The sequence below is a fragment of the Somniosus microcephalus genome, chromosome 1 (assembly GCF_052327205.1).
Source record: "Somniosus microcephalus isolate GS21.2 chromosome 1, FLI_Smic_1.0, whole genome shotgun sequence".
NCBI lineage: Eukaryota > Metazoa > Chordata > Chondrichthyes > Squaliformes > Somniosidae > Somniosus > Somniosus microcephalus.
The window spans coordinates 388,554,276-388,567,261 of NC_140987.1; positions in this window are offsets into that span (position 1 = coordinate 388,554,276).

Below are 12,986 nucleotides of genomic sequence, written 5' to 3' on the forward strand. Positions count from 1 at the left end.
GATATGCAAGTTAGGTTGATTGGCTATGATAAATTGACCCTTAGTGTTAGGGGGATTAAATATGTGGGGTTACGGAGATAGGGTGGGATATGTGTTGGTGTAGGGGTTACGGGGATCGGGTGGGATATGTGTCAGTGCAGGCACGATGGGCCGAAATGGCCTCTATCTGCACTGTGGGGTTTCTGTGATTCTGTGAAAGATTGGATAGGCTGGGTCTGAGGGGAGATTTATTTGAGGTGTATAAATTTATGAGGGGCCTAGATAGAGTGGATAGGAAGGACCTATTTCCCTTAGCAGAGAGGTCAATAACCAGTGGGCATAGATTTAAAGTAATTGGTGGAAGGATTAGAGGGGAGTTGAGGAGAGCATTTTTCACCCAGAAGGTGGTGGAGGTCTGGAACTCACTGCCTGAAAGGGCGGTAGAGGCAGAAACCCTCATCACATTTAAAAAGTGCTTGGATATGCACTTGAAGTGCCGTAAACTGCAAGGCTATGGACTAAGAGCTGGAAAGTGGGATTAAGCAGGATAGCTCTTTTTCAGCCGGCACAGACACGATGGGTCGAATGGCCTCCTTCTGTGCCGTAAATTGCTATGATTCTATGAGGATACAGAGGCTGAGGTGGGCAGGAGGAGGCCGGGATCATCAATCCCACTGCACTCTAGTTTTGGTCAAAACACGTAAGCTGTTTCTCAGTGGGGTGCCTTAAGCTTTACTTTTGCCTCCCTCTAAATGAAAGAGTTGATGCTGTTAAAGTGGTGATGTAACCCCAAAGGTCGGGCCCCCTCTGATTCTGGAGTGTATGGATGGAAACACCAGCGTGGTGTCCAGCCGAGTTTAAAAAGTGCTGAGGGATTCTGTTTACCCGTTTACCTGGGCGTAAGAGTTTTTTTTTAATGCTTTGAGGCTCCTGCCCACCCTCGAAACATTTCGGCCTAGAAATTGAGTTTTGGCGCTGCCAGGGCTTTAGCGCCGGAAGTTAGTGCCGGAGCTAAGTCGCGCTGGTCGGGCCCAAAATTCACTGGTTCTGCGCCCAAACGGCTGCCGGCGCTGCTGAAAGCTGTTAGCGCCTGAAAACTCGCGCTATGCGCTGAATTTCGGCGCTATTCCGGCGCTGCGGCGCCCGCTGCGGTGCGGCAGGTTCGGGAAGTGCAGGCCTCCTCCTTCCCTTAAGGAGGACCTGCCTGCACCCGGCCGCGGCCCGCGATAATCTTATTAAAAATGAGCCCGGCACCTCGGACAAGTGCCGGGCTTGCTTCTGTTCCGGGGGGGGGGGGGGGGGAAGTCCGGGGAGGGAGCTGCGGCCAGGCGGGCGGCGGGAAAGCGGCCGGCCGGCGCGGGGCCTTTAATGCGCCGGCGCAAACTTGTGCAAGGCACCTCTGCCAGAACATTGCTTGCGGCTGCCACGGGCGAGGCGGCCGCAAGTCAATTTCGGCGCTGGGGCCCGTCACCACGGCAACCGGGACGCTGCGCACACCGATGACGTCATCGGTGCCGGCGCAGCACTACCGGTCTACCGCGGCGGAAGGGCCCCAGGCAATTTAGGCGCCGGCGCCAATTGCAGCGCTAGGCCCTCTAGCGCCGCAAAATAGGCGCTAAGGGCACTGAATTTCTAGGCCTTCGACTTTAATTTCTGTCAGCAGAGCCCTGCATCTACATGTAACCATGGCCGCACATGCTGCTCCAGGCAGCACCAGTGGCGATTTGCAGCCAGGCATAGTCCACAGCAGAACTCTGATGCTCCCAGTGCAACCATCAATCCCAGACCATGAATGTGGTAAAGCTGCAGTCTGGGTCGCACTCTGTGAAAGTGCACAGAATTTCAGACAGATTAACTTTGCAAAAGACTTTCTGGGAGTTTGGGGCTTTTTACTTCATTGGGAACACGTAGTTTCAGTCTCATTTGTTGCAGTGACCAACCAACATGAGTGCCATTTTGACTGGTCGATGTGATATTAATCCCTGTCACGCTGAGTGTGCCATGCATTGGGCGGTTTTACAGGAAGCTCTCAAGTTGGTACCCATATTGCAAAAAGTCTTCAGGTTTCTGTGGGATACATTGAGCCACGGCCCCCCTCCCCACCCCCTGGGGAGGGCCTTTTACCGACGGCAGCGCGGCCCCATAACCGGTGGAGTGCGGTGAGTGCAGCAGCAGGGAGGGCACAGGCCTGTAGGAAACACAGCAGCTAATTTGCACACAGCAAGCTCCCACAAACAGCAATGTGATTATGACCACTTAATCTGTATTAGTGACGTTGATTGAGGGATAAATATTGTCCAGGACACCGGGGATAACTACCCTGCACCTGATTTAGCGCTCAAATCACCTCCAGGGGCGATAGAGGCAAATTTTGCAGTCGGAGGCGATAATTAGCGCCGGGCGCTAAACTTTGCACCCAGCCAATAGTAGTGCCCCAAAATGGGCGATACCGAATTTTTCTCCCCAGTTGGGGTCGGGGGGATTTCATTGCAAATATGGTCTGTTTAATTGAGGAGTAGGCATAAAAAAATTAATCCTCTGCTCACTTCTAGTTTCTTTTGCAATTGTCAATGTTAAAAATCAGGAATGCTCTCTTTCATCCTCTTTAATTCAGTTTCCATATTTCTGAAACTAAAATAAAAATTCAAAAATACCGGGTTTAAAATATTATAATAGCTTTTTAATATTCCTGCACATAAAGCTGATATGGCTGTTAAAAAGGCTTACACGATCCTTGGCTGTATAAATAGAGGCATAGAGTACAAAAGCAAGGAAGTTATGCCAAAGTTTATAAATCACTGGTTAGGCCTCAGCTGGAGTACTGTGTCCAATTCTGGGCACCGCACCAGGATGTCAAGGCTTTGGAACAGGTGCAGAGGAGATTTACTAGAATGGTACCAGGGATGAAGGACTTCAATTATGTGGAGCTGACTAGAGAAGCTGGGATTGTTCTCCTTAGAGCAGAGAAGGTTAAGGGAAGATTTAATAGAGGTGTTCAAAATCATGATGGGTCTTGACAGAGTAAAGAAGAGGAAACAATTTCCATTGGCAGTAGGGTCGGTAACCAAAGGACACAGATTTAAGGGATTGGCAAAAGAGAATTTTTTTTCCCGCGGGATCTGGAATGCCTTGCATTTTGGTGGTCACCTGTCCTAATATCTCCTTATGTGGCTCGGTGTCAAATTCTGTTTGATAACGTCCCCGCGAAGTGCCTTGAGACGTTTTACTACGTTAAAGGCCCTATATAAATGCAAGTTGTTGTTGTTGTTGTGTAGTGGAAGCAGATTCAATAGTAACTTTCAAAAGAGACTTGAAGGGAGAAAAAATGACAGGGCTGTGGGGAAAGAGCCGGGGAGTGGGACTAATTAGACAGATCCTTCAAAGAGCAGGCACAGGCACGATGGGCCGAATGGTCTCCTCCTGTGCTGTAAGATTCTATGATAGAAAGAATATACTACTTGACTAGGGAACACCAACTTTATTCCCTTTGTGAGGAATACTTGTGCAATGTAATGTAATGCATTGCACTTCATCAGCAGGGCTGGAATTGAATCCAGGTCCCAGAGGTGAAAATGCCTGTATCTAACCCACTCCCCCATTTCCCTTTGTTCTTTGCCAACAATATAACAAGATGGATGTTCCATAATGACCTATTGTATAATTTTTTTTTTACCTCGAGCAATAAACCCAGAACTAGAAGTAACTATTTGTGGCATAATGTAACAAACTCTCCGGCCAGAATATAAATGTGTATAAAATAGAGGGAAGGGCACACAGTTGATTAGCTGGTTGTCCTTTCACCTCTGATGGGATCTAATTTGAATCCAATCCAGAATGATGGGAGTCCTCTCCTGGCTGGCTGCAAGGGTCTTGTGTTAAATATGCAGCTTCGACCCATTTCCTCTTGGGCGTGAGCCCATAGCACAAAGGCAATAATGGTGGCTTGTGTATTATATAGAAATAGGTGCGGTAAGGGTTAAGGGTAAGTAGAGAGAGGTTTACTCTGCCACTGCTTGTGCTAACCCTGACCGTGGAAATGTTCATACCGCTTGATGTTCTGGTGCTAGCGTTAAAATTCTTTGCTTTGCTAAGCACCAAATATTATCCCATCAACATAAAGAAAGAAAAAAGGGAGCTAAGAGGGATCCTAGCTGTGCACAATACCTTATATGGCAGTGATGTCTCATCTACGTCATAATCGGTGCCGGACACATCATGTCACCAATCCCTTACAAGGCAGTGAAAGGTCACAAAAATCTAACACATCATAATAGACGCCTCATATATTATAAGCTGTGAAAGATATTAAAACATCAAAAAAAAAGACAAAATACTGGGATTCAAGAAGCAAAAGAAAGGTGAAAGGGACACAATAATGCAGTGTGCTAAGCCAAAAAAGAAACCACAAGCTTGTTTTTTACGAAGGCGGCACTTACGACGCCTCAATATATGCAAAAGGGACAGATCTAAAACTTATCGAAGGAGACGCCACATTAGAAGATTACCAAAAAGACAAAGAAGAAGATGTTAAAGGTTGACTATGCCAGATTCATCCAGCCAACTAGTAACATTCTTAATGAATTTTGTGAAGAAAAATTCACTGTTCGTGAAGAGATCCTCTCTGAAATCAGTGCTCTCGCAGCTTTATATACTGCGGCAATTTGAATAAACTTCAAATCAAATAAACATTGTGTACCTTGTTTTCAATTAAGTGTCCTGTTGATCCTCATTTACTGATCTATGATGTAACCATTTATAATCGCCTTTCTTGTAACTTTTTTACTCTTTTATTGTCTCTTTAATACTTTGGGCTTCCTTGGGGCAATATGGAGCCAATAGAAAGTGGTCCACCACATTCAGCTCCTGAGGTGGCAGATCTCAACTGGGAGATCAAAATCAGTAGCTCATGAATCGAGAATGGGGAAAAGAAGAGCCAAGGCCCCTGCTCCTGAATGCAATCCAATGACCTTCACTGGGAAAGTGCACTTGGGGGGATGTTAGAGCTCAGCTGCGACGCCACTGACATGTAATGCATTGTGCGCTGCTGTTCAATCCTGGCCTAAGCTGTCTGGCTCCGGTGGATCTGCAGAGGATGGGGCCAAGACCATGCTTTCAACTCCGCACCTTTGGCAGAAAATATATGTTCACCCACTTGTAAATGGGGAAATGCGGTCTTCAAGTTTTCCGTAATTAAGCCTAATCGAGCACTGGGTGCAAGGACCTGCCTGCCCTGGGGGTTTAACAGAACAGCCTGTGCAAATGGTCTCAGAGCGTAGCTGTACGCAGACCCCATCAACAAGGGGAATTTTTTTATGTTTGACTGGAATGAAAGCTACTCTTCCGGCTCCGGCAGTCCTGTGTGCATTGAGTGCAGCTGAGGCCATTCAGTTCTGTAATGAATACTATTGGGGTGAAATCACAACATGCAATATTTTAAGTCTGTATATTAAATTCCTGAAGAAGTTATGTCGAGTGCAAAGGAGCAACAGATACAAATGATCATGTATCCCAAGCACATCCCCAGCATAGATGCTATCATTCCTCTAAATGTTCAATTCGGCGACGTAAAGGATGAGCTCCCCACCACCAGCCCCCAAAAAATGTAGTTAGTGTTAATTGGGCCTTATTCTTGATACTTACATTTGGAGTTTGTCCAGACATGCAAAGAGAAACGAGAGGAAAAACCAACAAATAGACTTCCAATATCGGACTGCTGTGTCACCGGCAGCGGTCACTCGCGTAAATCTTTAAAAGGGTAGGGAAGACTGTAGTGTATGTGCTTTAAGTCAGAACTACTTCTTACAGCTCCTGTATACTGTAGTACCGGCAGTAACCACACCGGTATATAAGCTGTGCGCATGCCTCTGTACTCCAGTCTAGAGATTGCCCTCCTCCAGTAAAGGCCTGTTATTTGTTTATGTACAGCATCCGTGTAATTATTTATCCACTGAACCATGGATCTAACAGTGGCAACGAGTGTTGATGCGAATCTACCTGCAACATTAAACAAAACAAAACAAAAAAAAATAGTCGAGTCCAGGAACACGGGCGTCGACCGCGAGCAACCGCCCAGCAGTCAGGCAGAGATCCAACTTCACTGGGGAGGCTGTGGAGAGCCGGGCTTGGTTCCCCAGCCACAACGAGCAGTAAGAGACCGACGACCCTTCCCGAGCAGCGGCGGCTGGAGCCGACCGACGGCAGAGAGAGAGAGCCGGGCAGTGTCGACGGGGTAAGAAAAAGGGTGAAGAGAGCAGGGCGCAGCCGGGGGTTCATCACCGAGCGGCGTCGAGGAAAAATACTACAAAAAAAAAAAAACCGAGAGAGGGTAAGAAACAGCCGGGTTCTAGACTGAGCGGCATCGACAAATATCAAGAGAAGAATGCGCAGAGCACAGCCAGGGATCACGGGCTGATCAGGGTCTGCAGGGCGAAGCAAGGGGAGATGCCATTGAGCCGCGGAGAAGCAGGGAGAGCGCGGGAGATGCCATTGAGCCGCAGAGAAGCAGGGAGAGCGCGGGAGGTGTCATTGAGCCGCGGAGAAGAGGAAGAGCGCGGGAGACGCCATTTTGCGAAGCCGCAGCGGAGAAGACGGGCGAGCGCGGGAAGGAAGGAAAGCGTGGGAGACGCCATTTTGTGCCAGCGGAGAAGAAGGGGAAGCGCGGGAGGTGCCATTGGTGATAGTTAACGCACAACCAAGGATGCCGAAGAGTGGCAGTATCTCTACGTTCGACAATGAAGTTGAAGATTGGGCGACATATGTGGAACGTATTGAGGTGTACTGCAGGGTGAATGAAGTGCCAGATGCTAATAAAGCACTGGTTCTGTTAAATTCCATGGGTGCAAAAACTTATGGGTTACTGCGAAATCTAATAACCCCAGAGAAGCCGGGAAGCAAGAATTTTGAAAGCATAGTAGAAATCCTACAGGGCCACTTAAACCCCACACCGCTGCTGATAGCAGAACGATTTAAGTTCCATAAAAGGAACCAACACAAAGACGAAAGCAATGCTGAGTACCTAACAGAACTGCGCAAGCTATTGAAATACTGCCAGTTTGGTGCGGGACTAGCAGACACGTTAAGGGACAAGTTTGTGTGTGGGCTACAAAGTGAAGGAACCCAGAAACGGCTTCTATCAGAAAAGGACCTTACGCTGGACAAAGCTTTCAGTATGGCAGTATCACATGAAGCAGCCGCAAGGGGCGCTGCAGAGATACAACGGAGACCGCAAGTATATGGCACCAACAAAATGACCTATGGAACAGGGAAGTGCTATCGCTGCGGCAGAACAACACATGACCAGAAAGATTGTTGGTTCAAGGACCAAGTGTGCAGACAGTGTGGGAAAGCAGGACACATAGCAAGAGTCTGCAGGTCTGGGAAGAAAACCAACAGTAAGAAATCTCCACAGGAGAAGTACAAAAAGGTACACCAGGTGATGGACAGTGGTTCAGACGAACAGAAAAGTGACACAGACTCCGGAAGCAAGGAGCTGGGTTGTCTGAAACTACATAATGTAACCAAAATGGAGGATCACCAGACTATCTGGGTTACACTCAAGATAGACGGAGTCCAAGTGGAAATGGAATTGGACACAGGGTCAGCTCTAACAGTCATAAATCAAAGAGACTACAAGCAGCTATTTTCACACATACCCTTGAAAGCTACAGAGATTGTCTTGAAGACGTATACGGGGCAAAAAGTCTACCCCAAAGGAAAAATAAGGGTGAAAGTGACATATAAAGGTCAGGAAATACCTAAAATGGATATATATGTACAGGTAGACTATCCTTTATCCGAAAACCTCGGGACCAGCCGAGTTTCGGATAAAGGAGAATTTTGGATTTCGGAAGTTGGGTCGGCGGGGGTCCGCGGGGGGGTCGGCGGGGGTCCGCGGGGGGGTCGGCGGGGGGTCGTGCGCACGACTTACGCTGACGCTCAGCGTAAGTCAGTCGGGGTCGGCGGGGGTCGGGGCCGGCGGGGTCCGCGGGGGGATCGGCGGTTGTCGGTGGTTGTCGCGGCCGGCGGTTGTCGGGGCCGGCGGGGTCCGCGGGGGGGTCGGCGGGGGGGATCGGTGATTGTCGGGGCCGGCGGGGTCCGCGGGGGGGTCGGCGGGGGGATCGGCTGTTGTCGGGGCCGGCGGGGTCCGCGGGGGGGTCGGCGGTTGTCGGGGCTGGCGGGGTCGGCGGTTGTCGGGGCCGGCGGGGTCCGCGGGGGGGTCGGCGGTTGTCGGGGCTGGCGGGGTCGGTGGTTGTCGGGGCTGGCGGGGTCGGCGGTTGTCGGGGCTGGCGGGGTCAGCGGTTGTCGGGGCCGGCGGGGTCCGCGGGGCGGTCGGCGGGGGGTCGTGCGCACGACTTACCCTTTATCCAAACTTCCGAAACCGGAACCCTCTAAAAACCGAAGGTTTTTTCGTTCGTACGCACGACTTACGCTGAACGAAAAAACCTTCGGTTTTTAGAGGGTTTCGGTTTTCGGAAGTCCGGATAAAGGGTAGTCTACCTGTATTGCCAAATGGAGGACCACCACTGCTAGGACGTGAATGGATCCGGAAGATACATTTAGATTGGCATTCCATACAGGCACTGAAGGTTGAGGCCAAAAAGGATGACGACGTCACACCTGGACGACTGTCAAAAATGCTAACTGACGCAAAAGAAGTGTTCCAGGAGGGACTAGGAACACTAAAAGGAATAACAGCAACAACTAAAATAGAGGATAATGCAAGCCCAAAGTTTCTGAAGGCCAGACCAGTGCCTTATGCGATCAGGCCAGCGGTTGAAGCAGAGCTGGAAGGGTTGGAACGTTCAGGAGTACTGTCCAAAGTGGACTGGAGCGAGTGGGCTACACCCATCGTTCCTGTAATGAAGAGGTTGTTGAGTAATATGCCTGGGGAACCAAAGAAGGTCCGCATCTGTGGGGATTTTAAGGTGACAGTGAACCCAGTCCTTCACATGGTGCAATATCCGCTTCCACGAATTGAGGATATTTTCGCCTCGCTATCTGGTGGTAAACGCTTCACAAAAATTGATCAAGCCCAGGCGTACTTGCAAATGGAGGTAGAAGAAGCTTCGAAACAATACCTTACGATCAACACCCATAAAGGTCTCTATCAATACAATTGTTGAAGTGCCTTTTTCTTAGCTCTGGGTAATGACTCAATACACTCTTGGATTCGTCAGACGGACAGGCCTTTTATTTCGCTTGCAAGGGGAATCAGTACCTCCACTCAAGGGGTGAGGCTACTATTCCAATGATACAGCATAAGCGTTCCATATTTATACAGTGTAACAAACAAGTTGAATTGACATTCCTTTGTTCCTCCGGGAGAGGGGTGGTCCGGGAGAGGGGGGGCGACTGGGAGGGGGGGGGACTGGGAGATGGGGGGGACCGGGAGAGGGGGGCGATTGGGAGAGGGGGGCGACTGGGAGAGGGGGGCGATTGGGAGATGGGGGCGATTGGGAGAGCGGAGCGATTGGCAGAGGGGGGTGATTGGAAGTGGGAGCCATTGGGAGAGAGAGAGCCGATCGGAAGTGGGGGATTGGGGGGATGGGGAGAGGGGGGCAATTGGGAGGGGGAGATTGGTAGAAGGGAGCGATCGGGTGAGGAGGAAATCGGGAGAGGACGGATTGTGAGAGGGGGATCGGGGGAGATCGGGAAAGGGGTGTTGAGAGGAACGTTCGGGAGAGGTGGGGATCGGGAGAGGGTGCAATCGGGAGTGGAGGGGTTGGCGGCGCGATTGGAGGGTCGAGATCGCAATTGGAGGTGTCAAGCTCCCAATCAGGGCAGGGATGTGGCAATCAGGGGTGGGTGCATCGGTCAGGGGTGGGAGATCAGAAATCTATCTAATTTCTAGAAGGCATTTACAGAGTTCCTGATGAATGGCTATTAGTTAACCTCAAAGTTGTGGAGATTCAGGGAAATTCTTACGTAAAGATATGGGGTGAAATACTATAACGCTGGAAAATGGGCAGGGGCACTGTAAAGTGAGATATGCCTGTGCCTGTTCAAAAAGGCAGGCAGAACGTCAACTTCATGCTGCCTACTAATTACCATGATTGTAGTGCACAACAGAGCACGGAACGCGCTCCTGACAGGCTGTGTGCTCAGCAGGGGGCCGAAGTTCACATCGCTGAAGCAAGACAAACTTTCCTTAAAGCTAGCCCACTCCTCCACAAGGCAGTCTGCAGCTCTTAAAGGTGAGCTTCCTTCTGCTGATCAAAAATGCTAAAAGTGCTTCAGCACTAACACAAATGGCTCATCAGGCCAGGGAAACGACACCCAGGGTCTCGGACGGAGCACTTGAGCTTTGTGCAGGGGGTCAATACTGGAAGAGCGGTCCTCTACCCACAGGGGGCCAGGAGGCCCTCCAGAAAGAAAGATGTGGGACCTGATCACCGAGGCAATGTCGCCTGGGACCCTAGGACCTGGCTCTGGTGCCCAAAGAAGTTTCATGACCTCAGACAAGTGGTCAAGGTCAGTGAATACATCTTCAAAAGCCATCTCCTACCAGCTACATCACTAGCCTCACACACTGCTCAATGCATGACCACTCCACACGCAGCCCGCAATCGCTCACGTACCAAAAATCTCTACCAAACACAAGGCACACCTCACATTCCTAGCTTCACCTGTTGGAGGAGAATGTGCTGGCAATTCTTGGCAGGGGCATGGCTGAGCCCTTGGCTGGCGGCAGGGCTGAAAGAATACAAGATGCCAGTATCCTCATACATTATACCCCTTCTCACATTCCACTTCACCCGCATCCCAGAATCTCTTCTGATTTACAAGCTGCACATGGTGTAAGCATGCACCTCTTGCTTTCCCCTCCTCGCCTCATCACATTTCTTCCTCATTTCAGACACTCAAGAAACCCAGCCTGCCAGCCAATGTTTGACCCAGAAGAGGGGGAGGAGAGTGACGACAAAGAAGAAACACTATCACTCAATTTCACACTCCCAGCCACCAGCTCCTCCACCGAAAGTCAGCAGCCTTCCACCAGCCATGCTGCAGCCATTGGGGTAGCACTGTGTAACAGCACTAGGATAAGCAAGACAGTCACTATGGGAATGTACAAGGGTGATTACTTGATTCTTTGATGTAATATTGGATGCATATATGGATAAAGTTGGATTGGAAAGTTTGCTCTGTGCTTGCTTTTATTTCAGCATTGTGGCCAAGAGGATGCTGTGATGGTCAGTAACAGAGGGAAAGGAAGCTGTGGGACAGATGTTGAAAGGTGAATTGGGGTTGTGTTCACTGGTACTGCAGGCGGATGAATCCATCCCGGATATCCTGGCCAGAAAGGAGCTGTCTGGGTTGCCTCCTTCCTTCCGCTACCTCCTCTTCTGCTTTCTCCTCCCTCTGTGAGCAGTTTGTCCCCTTTGCTGCCTCTGCTCTATCTCCATGTGAGCCCAAGAGAGACTGCAGTTAGAGTCACCAGGACTGGGAGCAAGTGGTCTTCTTAGAGGCCTTCATTTAACAACCAAAGCTTTACAAACGCCCAACAGCACTCCCTGCACACTTTAACAACTTTTTAAATGTATTGCACCAAGCCACAACTCCAATAAAATGTAAGGAAGCCAGTCCAAAAGCAAAAAACTACACTTAGCTGAAAGTTGTATGTGTCCCTTTAAGAAGCGCTGGTAGCAGCTCCGTTGTACTGCTGCACGCACGTTCTTCCATGCATGGTTTGGAGAGGGCATTATTATTAGGAGTGGCGACATCCAAAATCACAGATCGTGCGTCAGTTCAGACATTGCACGCTGAGTGATGTCATGATCTGGATCGTTTAAATACGGGAAGCGAGAGCTGGCAGCAGGAGTGCTGCCAACCTGCCGCAAAATGGCGGCTGCCGCGTTGCGCACTGGAAGCCGGCAGAAGCGAGGCGGCCGCCATTTTTTTCCACCAAACCGGCCTTAACAACCGCTGTTAAAGGCTCCAATTTCGCGACCAACGTATCAAAATATTCGAGCTGGAAGGTGAGGGGAAAAAAATCTAACCAATGGGGCTCGCCGTGAGATGGTCCACTCCAGCAAACTCTGAGAGGCCAATAGGGAATTGGGTAGAACAATGGCTGATAAAGTTTAATAATGACAGATGTAAACTGCTACTCATTGGAAGGAAACACATGTAACTTTGTAAATTGACTTCAAATAGCTTAGGATGAAGTTGAGAAAAAAGCCAGGGGTCTAAGCAACCGCGGCGCTCACATTTTCCAACCAATGCAGACCAGCAAAGCTGACAATGTTGAACCAATAGAATACAATTTAGAGAAAGTCAATGATCAAACAATGGGGAGAGAGCGGGAATATGGTATTGAGATACAGGATCAGCCATGATCCTATTGAATGGTGGAGCAGGCTCGAAGAGCTGAATGGCCTACTCCTGCTCCTATTTTTCTATGTTTCTATGTTTCTAACTGTACAGTGGGTCTGGACAGACCATACTTTCAGCACTATATCTGGCCACCGGGGACAGAGGGGAGCTACTCAAACACTGGAGGCAGCACAGAGGAAAGCCACAAAGGCTGAAGCCCAGACTTAAAAGGTCTGTTATGAGGAAAGACTGGCGAAACATAGGCTTTTCATCCCGAGAGGTAATCTTTTAGAGGCGGACGAGACTGTTAATGGTATGGTAAAGGTAAATCCAATTTTAATTAAACGGTAAGAACAGACTCAGATGCCTGCCTGCACATTGATAGGTGTCACGTGATCAGACGTCACGTGATCAGACCTTCAGGAATGCCTCCAACCAGATTTGGCAAATCTATGATACATAAACTTGATTGAACTCAACAATCCACTGGTGAGAAGTATATATTGGAAGCGTAAATATGCTTTTGTGAGTTTTAACCCCATTGTGTAGGCCTGGAGGATAAACTGTAGTAGCTTTATACAACAATACCTTATAAGGCAATGATACTCGCTCGTATCACAATCAACATTGAGCGCCTCGTGGTTAATGTCAAATATGGACCTTACAAGGCAGTGGAAAACTGCAAAATCATGACG